Source organism: Aythya ferina, assembly GCF_964211825.1.
Source record: "Aythya ferina genome assembly, chromosome: 4".
Classification (NCBI taxonomy): Eukaryota; Metazoa; Chordata; class Aves; order Anseriformes; family Anatidae; genus Aythya; species Aythya ferina.
The window spans coordinates 4,155,237-4,182,809 of NC_140300.1; the positions used below are offsets into that span (position 1 = coordinate 4,155,237).

At 35.7% G+C, this 27,573-nt stretch overlaps 1 protein-coding gene and 1 long non-coding RNA gene across 2 annotated transcripts in view; one reads left to right on the forward strand and one right to left on the reverse strand.

The window, feature by feature from the left end:
• CTNNA2 (catenin alpha 2) overlaps nucleotides 1-27,573 on the forward strand; it is a 473,612-nt gene that overhangs the window by 282,635 nt on the left and 163,404 nt on the right. The gene's annotated exons all lie outside the window — the stretch shown is intronic.
• Nucleotides 22,848-27,469, reverse strand: LOC311436234. Its single transcript, XR_014692683.1, has 3 exons — nucleotides 27,014-27,469; nucleotides 25,660-25,776; nucleotides 22,848-23,219 (listed from the first exon to the last, which is right to left on the reverse strand). It is a non-coding gene; the product is annotated as an uncharacterized lncRNA (long non-coding RNA).

Consider the following 27,573-nt stretch of genomic DNA (forward strand, 5'->3'; position numbering starts at 1 on the left):
ACCTTATTAACATTTTTATTGCTTTTTGGTGCTATTGCATATATAGAAAAATCATAGTGGTGGAGTCATCTAGTTCAAGCTAAGCATCTCTATATGGCCCAGGGATGCCAACATGCCCTCACTGTAACTTTAAAATGGATTAAATAGTTAAGCTTGCTGGCTATTCTAGTACCTCTCCATCTGGCAAAGGTGTGGAATAATCTATGACTTAGAATTTTCCCATTTTTAAAATCGCATTTCTACAGTCTGACCAAATAATATGCTAGAAAGAAAAATGGTGTGTTGACCACAGGACTGGTATTTGATTTCAAGCCTTGATGCACCAATACTTCAGTAGGAAATGATCTTGATAGGATGACATTTTGCAATTTATCCTCAGACAGCATGAAGGCTGTAAATTATCATACCTGGTGTTTACCATTGTTTCCCACCCATAATAGTTGGGAAGTTCCTGAGTGAATTTATGATATGTTATTGATAGAATTACTGAAGGTCACAGATAACAACAGGCTGTTTTTCTACAATTATGTTACAGATTTTAATGAATACTTTAAAAGAGTATTGGCATTATATATATGATTTTTATAAGAGTGTTATATTATCATCCAAATTTTTAGTGTTCCATAAAGTATGGGTATGAAATTCTTCTGATTCCTTGTAAATGATTTCAGTAAGTATGTATTTCATAAACTTAATGGTGTCTGGATATCAGGAGCATGTAATTTCACTCCAACTTCTGCTAAGTGGTTAAGAACTGAAGGTCATTGGTGTGAAAATCTCTTAAGTTTCAGAATGGTCTTTGTAGCTTAGGGACTCAATGTCATGGCTTTTTAATGATGATAGAAATTTTATAAGATAAGTAAAGTATATATGTTTTCATAGAGTTTCAAACAGTCTGAAACTTTATAGGAGGAAGTTTATTTTAACCTTTAAATCTGAATGTATTTGAAATAAGTGGGCAAACCAGTATCTTAGATTATTTATATAGAATTTAATATATAAATACACAATTTCATCTAAATAAATACTAACAAAAAAAAAATCACATTCACTTTCTTTACCAAATCATTATTAAAAGACATTTTAGAATATAATTTTGTTCTTAGGCTTCTGAAGGGATAAGATATATGAAGCTTCTTAAAGAAACCTTTAAACCCTAGCAGATGACTTTTCTCCCACTGACTATTTAACTCTCTTTTTAATTCAATTACATCCTTCTCCATTTAGTCAATGATAATTGATTAATTTCTTTTCATATATTAATATAACTTAGTTGCTAATAAAGCAAAGCCATCAGAAGACATCGAGCTGAAGTTGTATTTTGCAGCAAGCTAAAGGCAGGGTTGAAGTGTGCCACGAAGCATTTAACAACTACATGAAGTAAGCCGGGGTGGGAAAAAATGCCTCCCTTGCAAACAAAGTCACTACAATTAGTGCTTAGAGTTGTTAGCTCGCTTGATTTTTCCTTATTTCTTTTTCACACATTTGAAGCAGCTTCTGGGAAATATTTATGTGGAATTAAGGGGTGAGAAAAGAGCCACTAAAGATGCAGGGGTAGTGAGAATGGAAAAGAAAACCTGAGCGTAGGCAGAGTGAGGATGAGAATAAGTAACTGTGCATCTGGTTCAGCAACACTCAATCTTTATCAGCCCCTTAAGTGATGGTCTCTGTGGTAGTCACCAGTAAACCACAAGTCCTGTGGTAGCCAGGCCATAGACTTAATATTGAATTTTCTCTTCTGCTAATTGTTTATTGTGCTGTTTAGCATAAACATGGCTACTAGCATCTCTGCTTTATTAGGGCTTAGTTAAACAGTTTGGAAAGCTCCTGAGTATGGACAGAGGACTTGTCTCTGTAGTCCTCAATACAATCCTTAGATTTTTATAATTGCTTTTAAGAATGACATTGGTATCATTGATGTATCGCTTCCTTGGCTGGGCATCTTTCAGAGCAGCCTTCAGAATCAGCTTCCATGTTTAATTTCCCCTAAATCACTGTTTATTCATACAGAGAATATGTATTTCTCTGAGGATTGCCTTCACATCTGGTTATCACTGCTATGCTTAAAATTAGACATTTGCTCATCCTAAATCAATTATATCTGGCAGGTGCAAAACCAGAATCCCTTTGGTACCTGGCACCAAATAGAGTTAAATGGAAAAGAGATGTGTAGGTTGGAGGACTGTTAAGAGCATTTTAAATCAGTTAAATCAGATTCTGTTTTGGTTACACATAATAATCTTGGTTCAGTTACCATCTGAAAGCTTTCCTCTTGTTTTTAGTATTAAAATGTCTAGATACTGAAATGTATACACTGCTAAAAAAAAATGAAAAAGAATTTGAATTTATTGTCATCAGCAGTTGGTCCCTACCACGTGCACCACTACACTCAGGTTTGGCTGAACTCAGTGACATGCACTCAGCACTCAATGGTAGAAAATTGCAAAGCACGGGAAATCCTTGTCTTCCTCGGTCTGCACTGTTCTGCTTTTCCCAGAATTTCCTCCCAGTGGGGTCTTCTCCCCATCTTTCCAATATGCCTGGTTTAGGCCTTGAAGAAAGCATACAGGAGATGAAAAGCCCAGCTTGCTGCATGATTTACTATCCCAACATCTCAGGCACAAGAGCTTTCAGCCTTGATAATCTGGAATCATTTTGAAGATATCTAAGGAGAGCTTGCTGCCTGATTAATCTAATACTAAAGAACTGCAGTTATTTAGGCTTACATTAATATTAATGGAGTGTTGTTTCTAATAATGGAAATAATATTTTTTAATCAAATCAATTTAATACATTGCTCTGTGGTATTCAGTTGTGCCTTTCATTTGCATGCTGCCTTTGTTATTCCATCTATATATATATATATATACGTGTGTGTGTGTGTGTTTAGATGGGGAAAAAAAAAGAAAGAACAAATTGCTAAAAATTGAGTGTAAAAAGGCTTTTCTTACGTAATGAAGCTTTCTCATGGAAAGCAAAAAAATATTTTGAAGCACAGACCCCTACTATTCTTTTAACACAAAGTAACTGGGGGACGTGGGAAATCCAGTTTGCTGCACCAGAATTGGTACAGGAGTTTGATCCTGGCAATCAAAACGATTGCCATGACTGCAGGAGTGTGGAATTAGTATCTCCAATTGCAGCTTTTGGTTTGTATACAGAATTATTCATTGGTCTACATAGAGGAGAACTATTTATTCAGACCTTTGTCTGTCTGAATGATTTTATGTCTATCTTTCTCTTTCCAGTGACTGCACTCAGTAGAGTTAAGAAAATTCTTTGCAAAAATGTCAAAGACTGATGAATCAGGATTCTCTAATAAAACATGTAATAATAATAATGGTAGTATCTAGACATTGACTGTATGGTTATCTACTGTCTTTATTCTCTGTTTGCAAATCATTTACAGAGACAAATAATTTTCTTCTTCTGTTATGGAAAATTGTAGTATCTTTTAAGATAACATTAGAAAAATATGCAGGTGGAGAAGTTATTGAGTTCTGTGATTTATGTGGGAGTTCTTGGCATTGTTTATGTGTCTTTTTTGAGGGAGATTAGCATGGAGAAAGCATGCATCTGTAGATCAATTTGTCTTCCTAGAAGAGATCTATTGTCACCTGCTAGCTTGAGAGATGGAGTACCATGGACGGGTCTAGGAAAAGCAAATAATAGTGCTAGTAAGTAAGCTAGGAATAACAGTTTTATGCCATGACAATTATGCCCATTTTAATGAGTGAAGCAAAGTAATTCACTTGATTGTGGCTTTTGCATTATAACTCTGAAATTAGCTCAGGAAAGGTTTGAATCTATGGAATACTTAATAGTACTGAAAAAAATAAAATAAGGAGACAGGTCTTTGTCCTCACATTCATGATTCCAGTTTATCTCCAGAGCTAAGGGTGTTATATTCAGACGATTTTCCATCATGTCCCCTTCTAGTTTGCACATCTAGGCTGATTTCAGCTGTAAATTCTGAGCTGCCTTACGCTTATTTTCTGTTTTTGCTTTTATTTTATTTTGTTTCTATTTTCTGCGTTTGGATTGGAACTATTTATTACATGCAAAGAAAAGGAAATATCTTCTTGACAAAAACAATATCAGAAGTGTGAATGTTTGCAGAAATTATGAGCACAGTGAAATAGGACTATAGCAGATACTGTTTTGCAGTCTGAAGTACAGCATTTGCTGTTGAGCATCCACTTCTACAATACTGGTAAGCATATTATATTATGCTGGTATAAAACATTCCTCTTGGAACCATTATAAAACCCCAGGAGTAGAAAATGTGGAGCAGGAAGGGGCTCCTTGAATTACAGAAAGCAGTCCCTTTTAAGCATCAGCTACCAGCTTATGACAATCCTTTTCTAAATAGACCAAGTTTTCCCTCAAAAATCATATATTCCAATTTATATTAGGTATTTATATGTTTCGATTTATTATGTCCTTGTCTTGTGGCATGGAAGACAGGTAGAAATGCAGTGGCTTTGAAAGATGGGGATGACTTCATAATTCAGGGGTGATCAGACCACAGCTTAGGTATCTGTAAATTTGGCAGTCATTAGTTGATAATATTTTTGATTAATGCTGTCTATAACTACACTAAAATTGGCCAAAATTGGATGAATCGCCAGAGAAGGACCAAGCAGTGAAATTCCATGCTGTTCCTTTTGCACTGATTTTTATGTAGGTGTTTTGAAGACAAAAATCCACAGGCACAAAAAAACTTCAGGCTTTTGATTATCAACACTGGCGTTTTGATCTTGTGCTGACCCTCAGAACTGAAAACAAATTTCCCTTTGCAGAATGTGAAAAGATACATGTAAGGCTGCTGAAAGGCTGTGGTAATAAGTGCCATTATGTAGAAATCCCACTTACAGCCAAAGGGAAGATCTGAGCAGAAGAGTTAACTGTAGTCTGCTGTACAATAATGCTTTATGTCTGCTATGTTTTGTTAGATTTAAATAGGTTTTGTCACTTTGATATGCTTTTCTTAAAAAAAGAGTGGAGTATGTGACTAACTAGCATGAGACTTCTGTACAAAAATCTTCAAAGTCAGGCTCTGGTAGGTCATTTAGGACCCTAAATATTCCTTCTTTACTTCTTTACTTCTCTTGATGATCAGTTTTTCCTGATTCCAATCTAGCTTCCAAAAAAAAAAAAAAAAAAAAAAAAAAAAAGAAACAACAAACTATTTCTTTTGGCTGATTTCTAAATTATCCACAGGAGGAGAATTCATAGGCCACCTACTCAAAGTACTTTTGAACGCCCTCTAAGAAATTTCAGTTTGGTAAGGAAATACCAAAGGCTACGAGTACACTTTTAAAAATGCTATTAAAAATTGGTCCTGGGTCCTTGCAATAAGGAAATATTAGTTAAATACAGCTCCCAGCCATCTGATCCATAGCTAAGTGAGGGATTATAAAGCAACCTGGCAGGACTGTTTCTTCTGGGTAGTGGCCAGCTATTTCTGCCATGCTGTTTCCATTTGAATGAAAAATCAGCTGTGATACAGACCCTTATTGTTCTCCACGCCTATTGCTGTAGTAGATTCAGGGATGTTTGTTACGGTTTTGAAGGTTTCAGCACAAAACGGAAGATAAAATAGCATTCATAAAATAAAATTGAATTGTTAGTCTACATAAATAGAGTAAGTACTTATCAAGCTGCTGCAAAAAAGTTGACAATGACCATGATTTTTCTCTGAAATGGCGGTATTTTGGCATGGATTGGATTATCCTCGCAGTGACATGAGATCATGGGTCATCAGCTCTATCACTAGCAAAATCATTAGGAAAATGTTGTCCTGCCAAGATGAGAAAAATCCTGGTTGACTGCCTATACATCTCTTCCCTGCGCCACTTTTATTTGGGCATCTTTTGCTGTTTGCAGAGAGACTCTGCAAGCACACAGTGTAAGAGCACAGAGCAAATATTTATTGGCTACTACACACAGCAGATTTCTGAGCTAAATACTACTCAGCTAAGCATTAATATGTTTGCTACCCAGTGCTGGCTTGGTGCTGCTTAGCCAGGTGTGTTAGGGTTCTCCTTCATTGCTCCTTGGGACAGGTTTTCAATTTTGTCCTGTCCTGTCCTGTCCTGTCCTGTCCTGTCCTGTCCTGTCCTGTCCTGTCCTGTCCTGTCCTCTCCTCTCCTCTCCTCTCCTCTCCTCTCCTCTCCTCTCCTCTCCTCTCCTCTCCAAATTTTAGTTACCTTTTCATAGCAGTATTTTTATGCCTGAATTTTGAGCTGTATCTTTGACTCCAGGAGAAGAGATGCTGGGTAAAGGGACTCATCTTGAAAAGAGTGATCAGGAGAGGAGCAGGAAGGGAGGCTGGAGAGCAGAATGGATGAAGAAGATTTCAGTGGGAGAAAGGATGGATGTGGGCTTGACAGCAGCAGAAATGGAAGCCAAAAAAATGAGAATAGTTAACAGAACTAAGTGTTTGGAAGCTAGACATTTGAAATGTTTGAAAGCTAATGAAATGGGCAAAAAAGCAAGGCTTTTTACAGCAGTGCCTTTTTTCCCCATTAAATTGGAGAGTGTTGGAGAGCGAGCACAATAATTAATTGTTACACATGCCATCAGGGTGCAGATCAAAGCAAAACCAAGATCAAAAAACCAACTATTATTATTTTTATAAAGTATTGATTTCTGGTTGTTGGTTTTTTTGGCCATTAATGGTTTTTAGTTAAGTACTGGCTTTCTCTATTACTGTAATGGAAATTAGCGTGGCTCTTCAGAAGTTAATGGCATTCAGCAGCTCACTTTACGTGTGAATTTGGCCCTCTAGATCTAATCTGCATATGCCTTGTTGATACCAACACACTTCTATAGACTTCTATGGACTCCAGTGATGTTAATCCTACCTGAGGCTTATAAGGACCTTGCTGCTTAATTTAAAAAAATATATATATATATATTTCTGAAGGACTTTAACTCAGTTTGTAACTCTGGACAGTCATTCGCTCTCCTGATTTTACTAATTGCTTACATTGCTTCCTAAAATTGTCTGATTTTAAAACTGGCAACTTTTTGTAATAACAGTACATACACATCTCTTCATTACTGTGCAGAACTAACAATGTCAGTGGATCAGGAAGATGGGAAATTGGATAATTTTTGGCTCTTTAGTGTTTTTAAACTGCTGGTTCATCCTCTGCAGCTGCCTTGCATTTTATAGGTGCACTAAATTTGATGACCGTGAAGGGTTGTTAAACAATATACTGTGATAAAAATAGTTCCCTGTGCTGACATTATGTGTTTTTTTCTAAACTAGCTCCATAAATTACATCAACAAAAGCTATTTGCACTTTTTCTTTTTTCTTCTTTTTTCCACAAATTGAGACAGGTAAACTAAATTGTTTCTGTAGGATTGAAAGCAAAAAGAAGCACATACAAATGACGGACCTGCCCCCCACCCCCACCCCCTCACCTCCTCAGTAGCTATTCCCTTAAAATCACCCTGTTCTTGCGAGTACTGCTATTTAAAGACACTGGACTTTTCCATGCCTCTGTTGCTGGACCAGGTACCTGAGACAGTGTGGCATTATAACCTTATTACAAGGTTTTTGTAGAGCTTGAGATCTGAATACAATTAATTAAGTCCTGTACTTTTTTTAGGCTAAACGAAGTAATGTGATGCTTGACAAGTGCATTGAAAGAATTAGGTGACTGACCCTGGTATTTCTAAAGAAATTTCATATACTGACAGGGTTATAGAAGCTTGCTTATATTATATGTAGTATGAAATAAGGCTGAAATTAAAATGAGACTTTAAATAGTATCATTTAAATAGCAGATAAGCATTCAATTACTTTTATCTAATAGGTCAAGGAGTTGAATGATAGTACTGTGGGAGATGCTGACAATTTCAACAGAAGAAAAGTAAAGGAGAAAATATATTCTCCTGAGTCAAGAAAGAATTACAGTAGAGAGAACAGTAGAGAGGACAAGCAATGGAGGGAAACTGATAATAAGCTATATCATAACAGGAAAGGTCATTTGAAGAAACAACAGCTTGATTATACAGCTAATCAAAAGAATCAGGAAGGCACTTTTACCTGCTATTGTTTCCCAATTTCATACAAGGACATATACTATCTGCTAATGAAAGCATCATAATTACATGTCTATACTCTGTCTTCCAAGTGTTATCCTTCATATTGAAGGTGTGAGGTCAAAAAGAATGTATACATTGTAGGAGATAATGAAAGGACAGATAAAAACTGGGTGATGAATACTGGTTTGAGTATTTGGAGAGGTTCAAGGCTGGCATTTTGAAACACTGGGAAAGAAGTTAAGACAGTCAATGACATTCAGTTGCCTAAAAAGTAAGGTTTTAGAAATTGCACCCTGAAAATAACCTTATGTTAACTGTTGAAGTTCCTTTGAGCTTTAAAAGGGCCATTCTCGTTGTACCTATTTCCTTTATGTCCCCCCCGACCATCTAGCTTTTTCAAGACGGTACACAAATCAGTTAAACATGCTGATTTAAAATCTCCGACTGTCTCCAACAGTTGCTGTTTAACATCTTCCTTTTTACTATGGAATGTGAAATATTTCATTATCAGATGACATTTTATAAATACAGAATATACTTACTGAACATTTATTTTCTTTACATTGATATGATAATCTAAGAGATGAATTACTGCTCATTTTATTACACATATGCTCAATAGCAATGTGTTAATTAATGATCCAACCCCTCGTTTGCTTTTTTAAAGTCCTTTTATTGAAATATAAGAGAAATAAATTACCAGATTCCATCAGGAAAAAAAAAAAAAAAAAAAAAAAAAAAAGAAAGAAAGATAAAATTACTACATACCGTGAAAGACTGGATTTTTAGACTCACATACACTTTTCACACCTATTGTGATCTGCTTGGTCCTAATGAACAGTCTTAATGAAGTTCCTCATGATAGAAGGCACTGTAGTTTTTGGAGTGAGAAAAAGGAAAAAAAGGGAAAGACATTTGAGACATTTGAACTCTTATGCTATGATGCTGTTAGTTTTGCTTTCTGATTATCTCCTAAAATTTACTTAAGCTATAGAATCCAACTGAAGTCAGGTTAATTTCTAAAGCCTGTTATGGATTTACACAATTTGATAGTGTTTCTTGAAATATTGCTATTTCTTCTGAGAGAAAGAAAGAAAAAAAAAGCATCCTCAACTTGTGTAAATAATGCGGGAAGGGGGAAAAAAGTTGACAAGATGAGTTCATAAATCAATGATGATGAAGAGGAATCTGTCATCGGCTCAGCTGAATTACAAGTTGAAAATAGTAGCTTCACAGCTTTTGAAAAAAAAAAAAAAAAAAGATAATTATGCCAGGTTTACACTTTGGCCCGGCTTCTTTTGTTTTGTTGTTGTTGTTGTTTTAATATTGTTTTGTTAAGGTGTACATATGAGAACAGTCTGGGGATAAATTGCATCAATTTTAAACATAAATGAATTTTATTTTCACAAGTTTGTTTTCCTGTTCCTGTAATAGCATACATTTATGATTCATCCGCCTGTAGAGTAGTTGTTAAAAAAGATCTAATTCCAAATTTAAAGAAAATTTTAAGTATCATTTTTATTTTTCAAGAGCCCATGAAAAGCTCTTGTGAGCTGCATCATCATATCATTTCCATTAGGTTTGTGAAGGAAAGGGAAAGTAGGCCACACATATTTGTCAAGAGCTTCTTTGCTGTGCCTTGGCCTCATGGTCTTTTCTGCTGCAATGAAGAATATAGAAAATAATTTTCATAATCCCTTACTAGCACCTCTCAGAACAAAGGAGCAGAAGCAAACCTCACAGGAAAAAGAGGTCAAAAGGCTATTCTCAGAAATCTAAGTAAGTGAGCTGAATCAAGCCCTCCTTACAATCAGTTCTCAACAGTTTGCTATGTAATGGTTGGGAAGATGCTTGAATATCACACTTGGCAATCCCTGACTCCTTTTGAGGCACAGTAATATTCGACATTGACATTCTGTCATGAAGAATTAGTTAAAACATTGAATCTAGAGCAACTAAGGGGGATGTGATATGTATGTAGGTGTTTGAAAAGCTTGGATATGGAAAAAAAAAAAAAAAAAAAAAAGAAGATAAATTGTTGAAGCTGATTATGTAACTGCCAGTTCCAGTGATGAGAAATGAGATGAATCAAAGCAGGGTAAGGGCTGAAGATTAGCAATGTCTTGTCTAAGAAGGTCAAGACAAATACAGAATGGCTGAAGGCTCAGTAAAGGCGATGAGTATAATTCCCGTGACCATCTTAGTTATAGGTAAATATAATTTCCTGGTAATGGAATTAATAAACCGTATGCTGAAATCAATAGGAGCATATTGTTGCCTTCTCTGGGAGTTGTATAAGGGCTAGATGACTTTGCAGATATCTTCTGGTTCATTTTTTATGCATCTATGAAAATTAACTCCCTCACAGAATGACATCTCTTGCTAAGTTAGTCCTTGACAAGACTTCTTCTCTGCATTTCTTTGAATGTAAAACTTGTAACTGAAGCAAACTCTGTTTAAAAGTTTGGGATTCTGAAGCAAATAGTCCTCCAGCTGGCATAAGGTCAGGAAAAAATGGGGAAAGGGCAAGGGAGACACTAAATGGCCTCCAAAAGTCTTGTCTAGACCTATTTTCTTCAACTCTGTTATTGCATCAGCACATTAATGTCACTTAAAATCTGAGGAGGTACATGGTTTTTCCAGACTCTAATTTCTCTCTCTCAAAGTTAAAAACATAGGTAATTTGTCTGTCCTACTGAATTAGGGAAACAGCATCTCAGAAATTTAGGACAATCTCACCATTGTAGATCAGATTTTTATTACAGTCTGCATATTTCTCCTTCCTTCCCCAAAAGCAATCAAACAAAAAGACAAATCCACTCCAGAGGAATGAGATTCATTTCCAGACATTGCTGTTGCATCATCACTTTCCTTGAAAGGTAATGTGTCTTTGTCTGATCTTTCAGACATAAAAGTGAAAACTGTCCTAAAGAAAGAGTCAGGATCCCTTTCTGGAGGGTTAAGTATATCATTTGTCACTGAAGTCTTGTTAGTTTGGCTGCTGACATGTCAAAAAGAAAAACGTTTGAGTAAAGCTGTACAAAGATCCTGGTAAAGGAGCGTGTGCTTGTTTGTATCAGCAGAATTATTATGTAATAGGATGGCAAATCTGTTTGTGATTTTGGCCACATTTTGCCTTGTAGTCGCTCTTCAGGTGTTATATATAACCCTTCACTAGGGTTATATATTTGTATCGGCAGAACAATAGTATCAGCTAAATAAAAATAGAGAAGTAATGAGGAATTGAAGGAAGCCTAGTCTCTTCCCTTATCACAGAGACTTTTTCTTCTGAAGACTTGCTCTCTGCACTGCATCAGTATTTTTAGCATGATGGGCATACTCAGAGCTTCACTGGTAAAATTAATTCTAAGAACTCCAAAGAATGCTGGTAAATATTAACTCCTTGATTATATTAAATTGTTGTAAACACAATGCAAATCATTTGAAATACTCTTCAAGATTATCATGACTAATAGGGAACATTATATCTGGAATATAAATATCTATCAGCAGGAATATATATAGCCTGCTTTTTTCCCTCTTTCTATATATGCTTTTATATATACATATGCAGATAAATATATATGAGGGAAAGAGAGAGATGGAGGGGAGGGATTATAATATCTACCCTGTTTGTGCTAAACCAAATATAAGCGTATCAAGGCCAGGCTGTGAATTCATTAATTCAGATGGTGATTGCATTGGAGCTAAGAGATGAACTGCTGCTTTTAACAGTCTTGGAGTGTCTGTGTGAAATATAAGCATGGTTTATACAAATTACTCATCTGATCCCCCCAAATAAATTGATTGAATTCAAACTCTTGGCAGTCCTTGCTCTGAAGTCTTAAAATGAGGTAGTTAAAAAATAATGTTCATAAAAATATATTTAATCATGAATATACAAAATAAAATTTCTAATGTGTGGTAATCAGCATTTCTGTCTGCTTCCACACAGTAATCATTTTTAGGAGTGACTGTAATGAAAAAGCAGTAAAAGTCAAAAAGTATCAGGCTGTGGTTACTCATACATGCACATACAAAAATGAACTTCCAATCAGATTTTACCATTAAATTATATATATATATATATATACACATATACGTGTATATATAAATATATACATATTCTCATTCATAATATGTCTCTAGATTACTTCTCTGGATTCATTTGCACAATGGAAAACTTCCAGTGTTCACAGATTTAGGTCTTACATCAGTGTTGGTTCAGTGAGGGATTTCGCTAGATCCAGTGAAATTTTGCCTGAATTAGGAATAAAGAGAAACCTTCTAAAGACTGAAATTTTCCAGATCCTGTTCAGGACAAAATATATAAATACATCAAAATTTCTTATTGAAGATTATAACAGAATTCAAATGAAGACACAAAGTATGTCCCAAAGAGATTTAAACCCCAAAATGGTATTAAATGCCTAAAAGACTGATATCACTGCTATACTTAGGAAGTCGTTATTTTTGGAAGTCATTCTAATTTAATCTACACATTGAGTAACAGGGAGCCTTAAGGATGCAATGCATTTGCAGGAAATGTGTGCATCACATTAGCAAAAGAAATGAAAGAGGAAGAGTTATAGTAGAGAGAAATTAAAAAATACAAGGATGAAAAAAAAAAAAAACAGAAATCAGTCTTAAAATCAAGTCTGCAGTCAAGGGAGATAGTGAAGGATCCTTTCTTGAGGGCTCATGCAAAGATGGCTTTGCTGCTAATAATGGGGAAGGGGAAAGTGTTGAAGTTAAGCAAGAGCTGAGCAAGAAATGTGGTTGCCAGGTGGGAAAATTAAGCAAGAAGGGGTGAAAAAATTTTCAACCAAGGGAAACGTGGCATAAAGAAAGGAAAAACCCTTCCTTACAAACTAGATGTGAGGTAGAAGAGTGCATAATAATGACGAAGAGCCCAAAGTCATTAGATTGGAGACAGAGAAAAGGGTTATTTTAAAAATAGAATAGAATAGAATAGAATAGAATAGAATAGAATAGAATAGAATAAAATAAAATAAAATAAAATAAAATAAAATAAAATAAAATAAAATAAAATAAAATAAAATAAAATAAAATAAAATAAAATAAAATAAAATAAAATAAAATAAAATAAAATAAAATAAAGAGTGAGATACCTTTTTGAGTATTCACCTTTGAGACTGATCTTAGGCTCAGTAATATGTGAAGTCTTTCCATTCCTTTCAGTGGGCATTGATACATGACATGAAAACTCTTGGGCATGATCTCCATCTCTCCCTCAGAATATTCAAATTCACATGAAAGCATTACTTCTTATCTATGTTTTATTTTGTTTAATTGAAACAGACATACAAAAAAGATTGGTGGTTGCAATAATATTTGGGGCATAATTTAACCCCATGTTTTACACAGTACTGAATTACATGATTTTATTTGGCATATTCAGAAGACAGTTTTGACTTTTCATAATAATTAATATAGCTTCTCTCAGCTCTGTAATGTCTCTCAAATGTCAGCTTGCTTGGGTCCCATCCAGACGAAGCACTGCAGTGCTGTCAGTAGAACTGCCATTCTCCAGAAGAGATATTAAAATTAAACTCCTGTCTTCGTATGGAAGAAAAAAAAAAATCTCAATATAGTTTTAAAACCAATATTGTTTAGTATTGTCTTGTCCAATATATCTTCATTCTGATGACTAAATTATTTTCTGAAACAAAATTGTCATAAAATAATTTTAGAAAGTGCTTTCCAATGCAACATACTTCCAGACTGTATTTTATGAGAGGAAGGATTTATTATTTTATATTGGCTGACTGGCTTATTCCTGGTCACTCTAAAGTATATCTCCAGTTAAGAATATGGTTAAGTGCCTGGCTGAAATAGGCAGATAAATTAACCCTGCTTGTGCAAATGTATTTTTGTGTGGTCAATCCAGGTAAATGAGTTACTTCATTAAAAGAAATGTGCCTCCTTAAAAGAAGGGAGTTTGATGTATATAAAGTACTGAGAGAACTGAACTTGATGAATGCAATTGAGCTATTAATGAAACAACACTATGCTGAGAATATTTTTTTTTTGCAATTATTCGTAAGCACATATATGCACAGTTTCAATATTTATAAATAAGATAGTAAAATACTAAATGTTTCCTTAATCTACTTATCATCCCTAAGTATCTTTACATGACAAAATGTAAATGTAGAAATACATGTAGGATGTAGGTGAGTTACTGTACATCATGGCATGTGCATATAGGTCAGCAGAGTATCAGCAGGACATACATGTATTACCTACACATATTTGTAAGACCTGTGTGGAAGTACTCTGTCAATGTGGGGTACAGGCTGCAAGAAGGATGAAGACTGATTGAAGAGGAAGGAGAAATAATGATCAAAACCCTAGAAAAATATGACTGATGAAAGAAGATTGAGTGGACTAGTGTTGTTTAGTCTGGAAAAGTGAAAATTACTACCATTTTTCCTCTAGGCCCTGAACTGGGCTGAAAGGGTTGCTGCAAAGAGGAATGGAATAAGGGGGTTTTACTTTCCTAAGACAGGAAAAATAGTACTGGAATAGCACTGCAGCAGAGAAGATCCAGATTAGAATTAAAACAAACGTTATCTGAAGAGTGTTAGCACTGAAGATGCCTGAGGACACTGCAAAATCCTCATATATATTATATTATTCTTTTGATAATACTTGGACAAACAATGTCGGGAATAATCCAAATGATTTTGCCTTGTAGAAGAATGTGTTAAATAGCTTCTTAAATTGCTTTCAGATATGTTCTTGTATCTTTTTTTTTTTCTTCAGCTAAATAATTTTTTATTAATATTATTTATTAAACTTGTATATAATAATTAGGAAATCAAAAGTATAAAGACATCTCGAAATTAAACTGTACCATATCGCAAATGAGGAACCCATCTGGAAGTATTAAGGCTTTAGTCCTGTTGTAAAAGGTCATGAAAGATCAAAGTTAGTGATACCCACTCTTTCTCCTGAAAGTCTTTCTTCTTTAAGCTACTGCAGCAGAACAAAAAGTCTTGGAATGAAAAGTAAATGGAAAATGCAGAGATCAACACTGGCCCAATTTTAATAGGTGAATGAAATAAAACCAGGGACTTGTACCTCTGTCCTACTTTGTGTTACATTTCATTACGTCAGTTTATATGCTATCAAGAGCTTAAGAACATACACACATGCACATGCATATTTCACTAATCTGTATGTACCATTAGTTATTTTTAAGTTTAAATCAAGTAAATTGTTGAACTGCCAGTAAGTGAAAAAGGTCGTCATTTTGCAGCATAAAATACAGTGTTCTTGTTGTTCCTAAAAAGCAATATAATATGGACAGCTATTTGGAAGAGTCCTTACATGGTTCAGTTGCAATAATGGATTAAAAAGAAAAAAAAAAAATTGGCACAAATAAAATTTATTTCAACTTCTGTACTGAATTGTATTTAGAGCTAGAAAATGCTTCCTAATATGTAACCCAAATCTCTTGCTGCAAACTGAGTTGACTACTTCTTGTCTTACCCTTCATAGATATAGAGAATGATTGAATGCAGTTTCCATTGCAACAGATTTGAAAAGCTCATGTCTTTTTCAGTACTGCTTTTGTCTATAATAGAGTTTCTTATCCTGCGATTATCATCTTATACTATTCTACTGGCTGCTTAGACTAGTTGAAATTGGAAGTATTCAGTTAGCTTTAAGTCAGCCATTTGATGTGCTGATGGCAGTACCTTATTACAGGGCATTTTTATATCTTTCTTGCAATTAAGCAGATCTATATTTTCAAAAGACGTTGCTTACCTACATGAAGAAATTACTCTGAAGTAGGGTGTGAATTTAGACTGCAACAGCTCCTGAGCCCTGATGTGGAAACTTGTATTACACAGTCAGCCAGAGGTAATGGACTTTGCTGGAGGTGATTTCAGTTATTTGAATGGAATTTGTTCCTGAAATTATGGCTGCTTCTGGAAATAAGTCTTCAAAGTCATTTTCAGCAAGCTGCTGTCCTCTCTGGTGCTATGTATGAATCTTTAGGTTGCTTGCAGACTGTTCATCCTCAGCCTGGAAATCCATACATTTTGTGTGTGTGAGGAAATCACTTGTCTATAGCCCTGGCCTCACACTACTAAGAATTCAGCAGATCTCTGTGAGGAGCTGATACACCCTTACCATTCTACAGAAACCTCACTCATCTTTTAAAAATCTGAAGCCAGCCAACTGAATACACAAATCAGCAGAAACTTCCAGTAGAATGAAGTCTGTAATGTCACTATAGAAGTGGAAACCCTCTCAATTTACTTGACTACCTTTGATCTGAGAATTATTATTTTTTTAGCTACCATGGTAGGAGTAAAACAGGAAAAAATGTTGTTGTTGCTTGATCGTGCTGATGTGTTTATTTAAAGCCTCTTTATGCTACAACCAACCTTTTTCACAGATTTCCAGAAGAGTGGTATAATCCTTTATCTTTTATTAGCTGTCAACCAGTGTCTAACATGGGTGGCCACTAAGGGTGAAACTAGACAACAGCTAGGTTATTTTTGAATCTGCAAACTTCAAACTTGCTAAAACTGCAAACTTAATGACTGAGAATTAAAGGTTGGTATGAGATTTTACTGAGTCCTTGATGGAGTAATGTGACTTAAGAAAACAAATTGTTCTCCTGATCCATGCTCTAGTTTAATCAGTATCACCAACACAAAGCTCTCATCTATATATATGAAGCACACTCCCAGCAAAGAGAAGGGAAAAAGGTTTGTAACTCATAAGGTTCTCCATATTACTGGTGTAATTTTCAATTTTTAAAATTCCCCTGGTAAAATCAGACTTTGAAATTAACTTGATTGAGCTACCAACTTCTCTGGACAGGTCTAGAAATAACCATTTTGCTTTGAAAACCTGAATAAAATAGGAAGATTTATAACTGAGCTCCTGTTACGCACAATTAGCCTTGCTTCCTCCAAGAGCCATGCAGCGAGGAGTTTAATCAGCTCACCTACAGGCATCATGATGTCAGAGGTTAATGGCACAACATAACTAGGTCAACTTCCATTCCCTGCGAAAACACAGCACTTGATCCATACTTGGATAGGAAGGTATCCTACTGTTCATGTTGGATGGGAACAGCACTACTAATGGCAGATTCTAGTTGATGATCCTAGGTTTGTGTTATACCAAAAAAATACTGCCTGAGATAATGGTGACAGAATCAGTCCAGTGATATCATCTACTAGACAGAATCAGTCCAGCCATAAAATATACCAATTTTTGAAAATGCATACAAGCTTTGAATATTTGTGTTAAATTCTGGGATAGACAGCTAGTGCTTTATTAACCACCAATACTGTATTTTTAAAACTGGTGTCTAAAAATGGGATCTTTGCCTGTGGATACTCCTACTTCTTGGCAAAGCTAGAAAGTCTGCATATCTGGGTGTAGGTTTGTGGCAAATGGCAGATGTGTTCCTGATTTTGTCATGTCAACTGCCATCCTGCCTGAAGAACTATTGAGGAAATGAGGCAGATTGGGATTGCAAAATAATGAAGTGTTAATTCAGTTATTATATCAGGTATGATATCTTAAGATAAAGGTTAAGGCAAGATTAGTAGAAATATAAAGAAATTCAGGAGACTAGTATTTGTTTTGAAGAAAGCATATATTTTTATATACATTTGTTTGCTCATTTGTATTAAAATGGATTCAGAAAAAGGCACTGAACTTGTGCATAAACCTGAATTACAGGAGATAGGATCTTCCATTTACCATTACCTTGCTTCTTCGTTCATTTACTCTTGCAGTGAATTAAGCACTAGAAATTTGATAACATTTTCATTAACTGTCCACATGGTCTGAAAGTTTTCTGTAAAAATTACCTCATTTACCATTGGTATTTTTACTAGTTTTCTGATGGTCTTTCTGTCTTCTGCTGGGCTTACACGAAGCGCCTGCTTACACATATATAATGGTCTCATAGTTCTTTTCAGGGATTACAGACTTGACCAAGGCACCCTTTCTTGTCCCAGTTTCCTAGAAGGCATCATTTAATTGTTAGCTGTATTATTATGTCAGCAAGAACACAAATGTCAGTAGCTGTTTTGTATGAAAATTAAATAGTTTAGGTCTTGTAATATGCAGTTTCCGTAGTTTTGTGGTTTTCTTTGACATATCACTTCACGCTTAACTATAAATAATAAACTACTTAGATCATACATATCAATAACAAAGTCTGTTAGAAGTGAGAGATTGCTTGCTTAATACCAACAAGTACTTCGGAGAACATCAAATTCCCTGACAGATGAGTGTTGCCACAAGGATTTATTTTGTACAGGCTTTAACTAAAATAGCTTCAGTTGCATTTTACTATTTAAGGATATTGAAGTAGAAGGTTATAGCGAAATGATTTATAGATAGTAATTGCATTCCCCAGTGTACCTATTTCCATAAATGAAATCACAGATTCAATTTGTACTTGATCTTGAGCACAACAATGTCAATATTTGTATATTCATCAGTTTAACTAGAAATTCATTTTCCTTTATTCCTCCCCAAAATATTTAGAAGTTATAGAGCACAGGCTAGCATTACTTTTCTCTTCCTCATCATAAGATACACAGAAATGTGTTTTTATATTTGGAGCATTTTGATTGTTAATTAAAAGAAGAATCTGAATTTTTAAGTGGTGAGGGAAACAAAGAAAGGCAAGTATTTTTATACCATACTTAGACCATATCATCAGCATCCTGTAACAGGAGAATCAGAAAAAAATACAGAGTCCTGCCTTGTATCTGGAAGTTGAATCTTAATTAACGTATCTTTAGTTTCAGAGATAACATGCAATCAAAACTGCTACTTGACCAAACTGATTACACAAAACCATGTTGGACTGAAGGAATGAGAACCATCATATTTGACCATTCACCATAGAATAAATGTCCATAGTGAGTGCCACAGCACTCTGCTGTAAGATAAGCAGCTTAGACCATTCTCTGATAGTGAAATGATGAGCAAAGAAATGAAGTGCTTTAAGTGAAGCCGTATAGCTCCCATCCAGGACAGGAAGATTGTCAGGCAACTTGTAAAGCTGAATATGACTTAAAAAGCTGCACATGAGCTTAAAATGATCAACTTGGTTACTCTAAATAAAATGTTTCTTATGAAGACTGGGGTAAAGGAAAGAGTTAGGGTGGTAGTATTTCTTCATAGGAGGCTCGAAACCCTCTGCATTATTCTCCAATGTTATCCTCGTTAATGCCACTAATAAAAGAGTGCTTTTTTAAATATCTTTCCCTCCTATCACTTCAGCAATCGCTTTGCTGGCTAAATTGTTCTTTTGTTGGCTCCCTAAGTTGTCCATACTTGAAGTTGCACGCAGATCAACGGGCCAGTCTGAAAACTGTTGCTTCATATGTTTGGTGTCACAGCTATTTAGACACTTGAAATATCTTGCAATTATCCAATCTTGTTGGGATCTGCTACTCTGGTCCGCTAGCCAAAACAAGGAGTTTACTAAAAAAAATAATAAATTACTGGCTAATATTATTTGCATGGTAATTGCTTTGCAGTGCCTATTAAATCAGTGTTTCTGGCACAGCTTTGTGATAGCAGAAGTAGGGTTATTAATATACTATGACAAAATGCTTTTCTCATTTTATTTTTTTTCCCTAAATTAATTACTATTTTCCCATAGCAGGGAGGGGGAATGTATCCATTGTTATTCTCAACTTCATGGGATTTTGATGAGGGTCATTGCACAGGCTGGAAAATCAGTGTTGCATGTAGGGAAATACTGGGACAGGGTCAGCAGCACTGTAGACTTCTTCTGCCTTTGTGTTTCCAGTATGAAAATGACTGATGACACGTTTCGTTCATCAGTCTGAGATGCATTCTCAACGCAGTTAATCTGCATATATGCTGGAAGTCCAGTGCCTTCAGACTGCTGGATTTCGTGTTGCTGCCTTCATTACCAGCTGCCAATCATTTTGACATGTCCATATGAAATGGACTCACTGCCCATGTGCTGTGCTGGATGACAAAGCTAGCCAGTTGCCCATCTGGGATTTGCTGGTGAGAAATTCATCAGCCTAGATGAAGACTAATTCAGGATGCATAAAGCAGTGGTTGTCTCTTGGTTTGATCTCCGTTCGATTTCTCTCTCCAGAGCATTAATGACAATTATATAGTCCATATGTTGTCTGGGAAGAGTCTTCTGAACCCGAGCCTGACTATGTTTGCTAGGTCTGGTCACAACTACTAGTTGATCTTAGTAAGCATTTGGTGAAATTTGGGATTTGGTGAAACAGAATCGTAGGAACAATTGAAAATGTTCCTGCTCTAAGCACTTCTAAGACACTTCATACAAAAGCTCTGTTGTCTGCATTTCATTATTTTTAGTTGCTGTGATTTAAAAATGTTAATGTTAAGACACCAACATACATTTTCTTAATTCTTAACTGCAGTTGAGACTCACTGCAATGTGTAGCTAGTTTAATTAATTATTAGACATATGTAACTTTCAATCAATAATTTAGATACTTCTGGCTTACAATTTTTGGAATGGAGCTTGGTGTATGAAGAGTGAACAAATATACCATTCCATCTGTTAGCCAAAGCCACCTGGCACAATGTCATTTTGGGCATAATTATGTAGTTGGCAAGAGTTTCAAAAAAATGTGATTTCTATAGTTTTAATCCCAACTGTTGCTTTACTTTGTAGTGATGGAAACCTTACTAATACATCAAGGCACGGTTCTTTTTTTCACAGCTCTGAACAAACTAACTTGCGTTCACCTTGCAAAAAAAAAAAAAAAAAAAAAAGTGTAGCATCAATGAATATAGGAATCAAGAGACAGGCGTGAAATAATAGTGAGAGCATTCTCAAATGAACGGAATTGAAGCTGGAGTGTTTTTATAGGCAGTTGAAAGGACTCATGTAGAAGTTGCATCATTATCCATTTAATCTCTGTAGGAAGAGACTTGGGACAACTTGGGAAATTATTTTTTTTCTTGATGGTAGTGTGATTTATATATTTTTTTCAGAACTATGTTAAGTTTTACAAGATTGCTACATCTGCAAATCTATTTTCCTATTCTTTCTGTGGTTAAATTTCTTCTTTATTCCTCTGGAAGCACAGAATACAGACATAAGAGACTTAGCAAATTACTTTTGAAATACAAAGAAACTTTCCCCTTTTAACTCCTGGAAGGGGAAAACAAACTCATATATGGTTAGCTCTAGTTTAAATAAAACTTCTGAAGTCTGAAAAAATAGAGCATTTAAAAAGAAAAGGAAATTGCTCGAACTAAGTCTTTCCTGCTGGTTGGAAACAGTTTTTAAGTTTTGAGTTGAACATCATGCAGAAGCTTCACAAAAAGCATCTATGCATTATGTATCATAAGGCTTCAGCTGGGGCAAGGCTGATTTAATGATGTAAACAGAGTAGTGTTTGTAAGGCACACCTGAAGCAGATAGTTCATATAAAAGATAGTCCTTCTTTTACTAAAGACAGTGAGAATATATATATATATATATAATCAATCTGGACCTTGTTTCGACATTTTGCTGTTGTTCAGAGCATGTGGTCTGACTGAAGAATGTGTTGTAAGTGCATGTGACATGCAGACAAAGGTAAAAACTTGTGAGTGAAAAAAGAAAAAAGAAATGATGTTATTGCAGGGGGTTTATTTACAGATAAGAAATGCCTGCTCAGAGTAGTTTGCTTTGTTAAGGTTTGCCTCTTCATGGCAAAACATCGTTATGCCATATTTTAGCATCTGGGGAGAGAGCATCCTTCGTTTGAATTCTTTGGATGGTTAAAGTCATTCAGTTATCATTCAGTTTAATTAAATGGCTTTTAAGATTTAATTTTAGTGAAGGGAAAAATGATCTACCATCGCAATTATGATTTATTTATTTATTTTATTGTGGCAGACAGAGGCATAGGAAAGAGCCTTTTTTGTAATGAAAATGCTTCTGGTTGTCTGTAAAATGTGTTATCTCTAATGCAGAAAGAATTGTTGATATTGTTAATTAATAAGCAGTGTGTCTGGCACTTAATTTACCCCAGTAATGTCATTCAAGGGAAAGTACAGCATACACCAGGCTGTCATTCTGAAGAAGCCCCCATTCTTAAATTTGTAGAAACTTTTGGCTCATCACCCAAAAATTGAGGATTTTCTTTTTTCTGCCATGAGAAGATATATAGGAAAAAATATTTATGAATAGGCATGTTATTGTACTCCAAAATGAATTAAAAATTCCCGCTCAATATTTTGTGCTTTACCAGATGCTGCAAGCCACTCACACACCATCACTTAAAAGTGCCAGAAATATATATATGCCTCTCTGTAATTGTTGGTGGAAAATGAGATGTCCTTAGTGGGTCAATGTGGAAGTCTTCTTTTGAGATTCAGCAGAGTATCAGCTGTCTTTAGGATTTTCTCTGTAGGATTTTCCTTCTTATCTTGTGCCCATCCCAACAGTAATCAACTGCATTTTGTTTGTTGTCTATTGTCTGTACAGTTCCTTATATTCTTACTCTTGAAGCTGTCTTGACAGTGCATATTAGGAATATAATTGTGTCTGTAGGTACATCAGTAAAGGATAGACTATGACTATCAAATTTGCTCTGACTGTGGATAGTAATGAATTCATTTTACACTGGAAGAGCAAATTGCTCACATTATTATGTACAAATCATTTGAATAATCTGTTTTCTAAATATTTTTTAATTAGGTAAAATTATTAAGACACGTTGGATTTTTTTTTTTTTTAAATTTAAGACGTGAGAAGTCAAACTGTGCCTTGTTTATTGTGTTATTCTTTAGTTTCAGTTGAACAAATTAGTAACAACATATTCGAATTAATATAAAAATGCCAGCTGTGAGTTCCATCCAAACTAATATTCAGTCTTCACCAAAAGCCACCATAAGATACAGCAAGGCATAATCTATAATGGTTCATTGGTAAATTTAGAATAACCTATAGGAGAGCAGTGCAGCACCACATATCATTGTTTTATTTATTAAAAGTAATACAGGTGTGTTACAAAAATAACGGTGTGTTATAAGCTTTAATCAGAAACATGTTCCTGGGCAATTTCTTAGCAAACCATTAGCAGAAAGGGTTACTTAATTCATCTGTTTGTCCTATACACAAATTAACCTGTAATGGAAAAAAGAAACAAGCAAACAAAAAAAACAAAAACAAACAAAAAAAAAAAAAAAAAAAACAAAAAAAAAAAACACTTGTAAGTTTTGAAGCATTGGTTGAGAAATGTAACTGATGGAAAGATTTTACAAAAGCAAAACACAATCCCTTTCCACTTCTTGTCTTCCCTGTGAACCATAACCTTTATACAGAGCCTATTAGCTTGAGGATGTAGTAGGTCCCTGAAAGTGCAACCAAAGGAGGTTCATTTCTGCGCCAAGCCACTGGGTTTCTTGTGTTTATTTATTTATTTATTGTTGTTTGTTTGTTGTGAAGAAAATTAGACCAAAAAAAAAAAAATTCCTAACGAGTGATTGGTCGTTATTTCAATCACAAACAGAGCACAGCTCCTTTTCAGTCCTCATCAGCACCTCTTTGTGCATCCAGCTTAGCATCTCAGACTCCTTTGGTCCACAAAAGGTCCTAGGCTGCTAAAAGACTGAAACAAAAAGTGCTCTGTTATATTGCGTTGTGCAGAGAAATTGTTAAAAGTGTGGGGGAGGAGGTTATTATTTTTGTGCCTGTGCTATAGAAGATAGAGGAAGCAGTGACAGACCAAGGAGATGGTATTTCTTAGGGACATGGGGTTGGGAAGGGTTCCTCCAGCCTCAGTTTCCCCAGGTGCCTGTGGCCATGCAGGCTGGTTGGGAAACAAAAAAGACCAAGCCCACCCCGTGTTGTGCCTTGTCCCAGCCACTGGTCCTAAAAAAAAAAAAAAAAAAAAAAAAAAAAAAAAAAAAAAAAAATTGGGGGGTATATGTACTCTATTAGTTCAGTGTCCCCATTTCTATACAACTATTTAAATTTTTTGCATTAGTGACATGTCCTACAATGAGTTCCAAATTTGCTTGGGTTTTTGTGTTGTTTTTTGTTTTGCTTTGTTTTTATTTTATGATTATTTCTGTTACTAAACAGTGCAGGGGCCCCTGTCACACTCCATATCCTCCTCCTGCAGGTAGGTACAAGCATATCACAAAAAATTACCTTGGCTGTAAAACAGCTCCAGCTCCGACTAATGACAAGCAACGATGAAGGAGTACGGCAGGCGGTTTGATGAGGACTGGTACAATAACAATAATATAATTTGAGGTCATATAAAATTGTGAGTCGAATGAAAAAGAGGGGGTACGTGCATGCGTATGGCTTAAAATCAATTGGCAGTGTTTTGCCTCTCGCTTTTGGGATTGTGTGATTTATTTATTTCTGCAGTAACCCTGTGCGGACTGGCCGCTAGAGGGGGAATGGGTACGCGTTTTGCTGTTTGCTGCAGCTGGAGGTCCTGGCTCTTCGCATCTCTCCTTACACAGAAACTTTCCCAGACCTTTCCTCCTTTCACTTGTTAGCAACTTATCTTTATCATGCAGTTATGTTATTTTGTAATTTATGCTTAACAGAACTAGGACAGTTTCCTAACTGAAGGCATAGCAATATCGGTCTTTAATTTCTAAGCGCTCTTTAGTTGTATATACATTTTAGAAGTTATTTCACTTTTCTTTTTCCTTCCTTTCCCCCTCCACACACTGAGCAGAGATTTTCCATGCAATACCCGAAATGACAGTTGTCCAATTATTGCATATAACTCCCATCTCCGAGGCATGGATGAACAGCTTCCCTTATATTTTGTCTTTTGCTTTGTATTTCACAATTCCGAATTTCATCCATCAAAGCCCATGCAATCTTCAGCTTTTGGAAGTCCCTTTGCATGTCCTCCTGATTTTCATTACTTTTTGCAGCATAAATAATCTGTCATTTGAAACGCGTTGTCAAACATTTCCTGATTGTTGCTAGGATGATTCAGCAGCCCCGGCCTTGGGAGGATGCTATGCTCCCGTTTCTGCTGTGCTGAGTAAAAGGCCACTGTATTTTTGGGCATCTAGCTAATTTTCTATGTCCATGGAGCTTAGCTTATTTATGGGAGCCTGAACGTCTTTTACAGGTGTTCCGTAAAAACCTCTTTGGAAGACCAGATAGAAAATTGCCAGGTTTTGGATGTCACTTAGGTAGCCCCAATGCACGGGTTATAATGCATTAGAGCAGCATGCTGTTGCTCCACAGACTAGCCAATTTCTCCCTACTGCATGATATTACAGACCTTAATAGATCTAACTTAACAGCTACTGACATAAGATTTACCAGCCCGTTACAGTCATCTCTACTCAGCTGTAAGGTAGGGGAAGTACAATGCATTTCAGTCATTCCATTTTTGATGCAACAGCTACATTTACTAGAAATCAGCATTTTTTACTAGCTCCTCTGCTTTGTTCATACATCTATTTATTTTATTTTTTAGTTTCTTGATAAACACCATTTGGACCTAATGATTTATGGTTTTAAATGCACTACTTTGCTTTAAATTCTTGAAGTTTTATTTCCCATTTACTGTCAACTCACTTACCTGGAAACGACAGATTTGAGGTAGATTTAAGTGTTTGTTTCAAGTTTCATTTTCCAGGACTTATTCATCAAATCCTCATTAGGAGTTGTCATTAACAACCATAGCTTGACTCCTTTGCTAATGAAAAATGACAGATTGGGGCTAGGTTATTCTACATAATAGGAAAACATAACCAGGGAAAAAATAGAAAACTTTTCAACTCCCTTTTTTTATGGAAGACATGGAATGTAACATCATAAAACTACTTAGGGTAACGTTTTTGGGAAGACCTTTGTTCCACCAACTAGAATAACATTGTGTAATGCCAACAGGCATTGGAATGAGGGAAATACATGCACAAAAACAACACAATTGGGTTTACTTGAACCTAGACATGCCACTCATCAAAAAAAATCACCAACACGTGGTTCAGCATATTTGACGTTTTGTGCATAACAGAGAATTAAAATAGTTTAGATTTTTTTTTTTTTTTTAATATACAAAACAACAGCAACAACAACAAAAACCCCAAAACAATCCATATTCCAAGGGAATAGCTCTGGGTCCAGCTTCAGTGGACTTCATGGACTGTTGTCTTCCCCACTACAAAGCCATGTTTGTCTGTACTCATTATGTCATGAAATATTGCTACAGTGCTTTGTCATCCCCTGACGAGTGTCTCCTATGTCGGTTATCACCTAACTCTCTTCCTGATTAACCAGCTATGGGCACTGTCCCCTTTTCTTTTAGCAGTGATTTTCTCCATTCTGTACCACACCTTTTTGCCCTGACCTTCTGCAACTTGAAGCCTCGTCATATGCAATGTCTTTTGTTTTGTGGGTTCCCCCTTACCCCAAGTGTATTTCGGATGCATTTCTTCCATTCATTGATTGACTCCATCATTTTTTTTGCATGGTTAGGGCCATAGGATTCACATTCAATTTATTGGATTACAGCAATTAGATGATAAAGTCATTGCATCTAGCTTTTGTTTGGGAATTTGATCTGACAGCAGCAATGGGTGCCAGGCTGCTGTGAGGGTACTTATGGAGCAAAGGGAAGGTTTATGAAGATGGAGGCAGCTGCATAATATGCCAGCAGAGAAATATAGAATGTCCAATATGGAGTGACATTTACATGAAATTAAGGTAAACATTTGACATGCGGTGGCCTCTTTAGCACGAGGATTGCAAACCTTTTAGCAGCAGCCACAAATTTCTGTTTGCAGTTAGAAAATTGCTTTGGGAAATAATCTGGATCGGAGAAGTAAATTTTCCGTCAAGATAAACTTCAGAATGGAGCCAAGTTTTTAAAAAGGGGGCAAAAAATCCCCAGGTGGATTATCTCATTATTATTAACATTCTTTAATATTTACCAGACTCCCGTAGCAAGCCAGTCTGTCAGCAGAGGCACTGAATAGAGACAGGTTCAGGTTTATTCCTAGGAGCTTTCTTTAGCTCTCAACTTGCAAACAGGGTTGATTGCAGGTGTGTTTCAAACGGCTGGCAGCTGGTAAAAGAACCCAAACCACTGGAATTCAGCAGCTGTGGGCTGTTCTTGCTATTTAGTTTGGGATTTTCAGGGCTTCCTCCCTCCAGCCTTCAATCACTCTGCTTGTGAGGTTTGAGGAATGGAAAATGGGTGAGCGTGTAAAGTGAGATTAAAAATAGAGGGAGAGTATGTATTTTAAAGGATATTCAGAAACCTGTTTTCAAACTGAGGCCCCAGCTATCAGGATGCTTGCTCATAGCTTTTTGTAACCACTAGGGTACAGAGGTGTGCTGCTTGAGTGAGATTTTCTATATATAAACTGAATTGCCTTTATTGGATAAACCCTTTTAATCAGATTGATATGTCCATGCATTATTATTATGTTTAATCTCAGATTTCACTGAAAATACAGTTTTAAGTCCTCTGTCTCTGGTGTCATGCTCT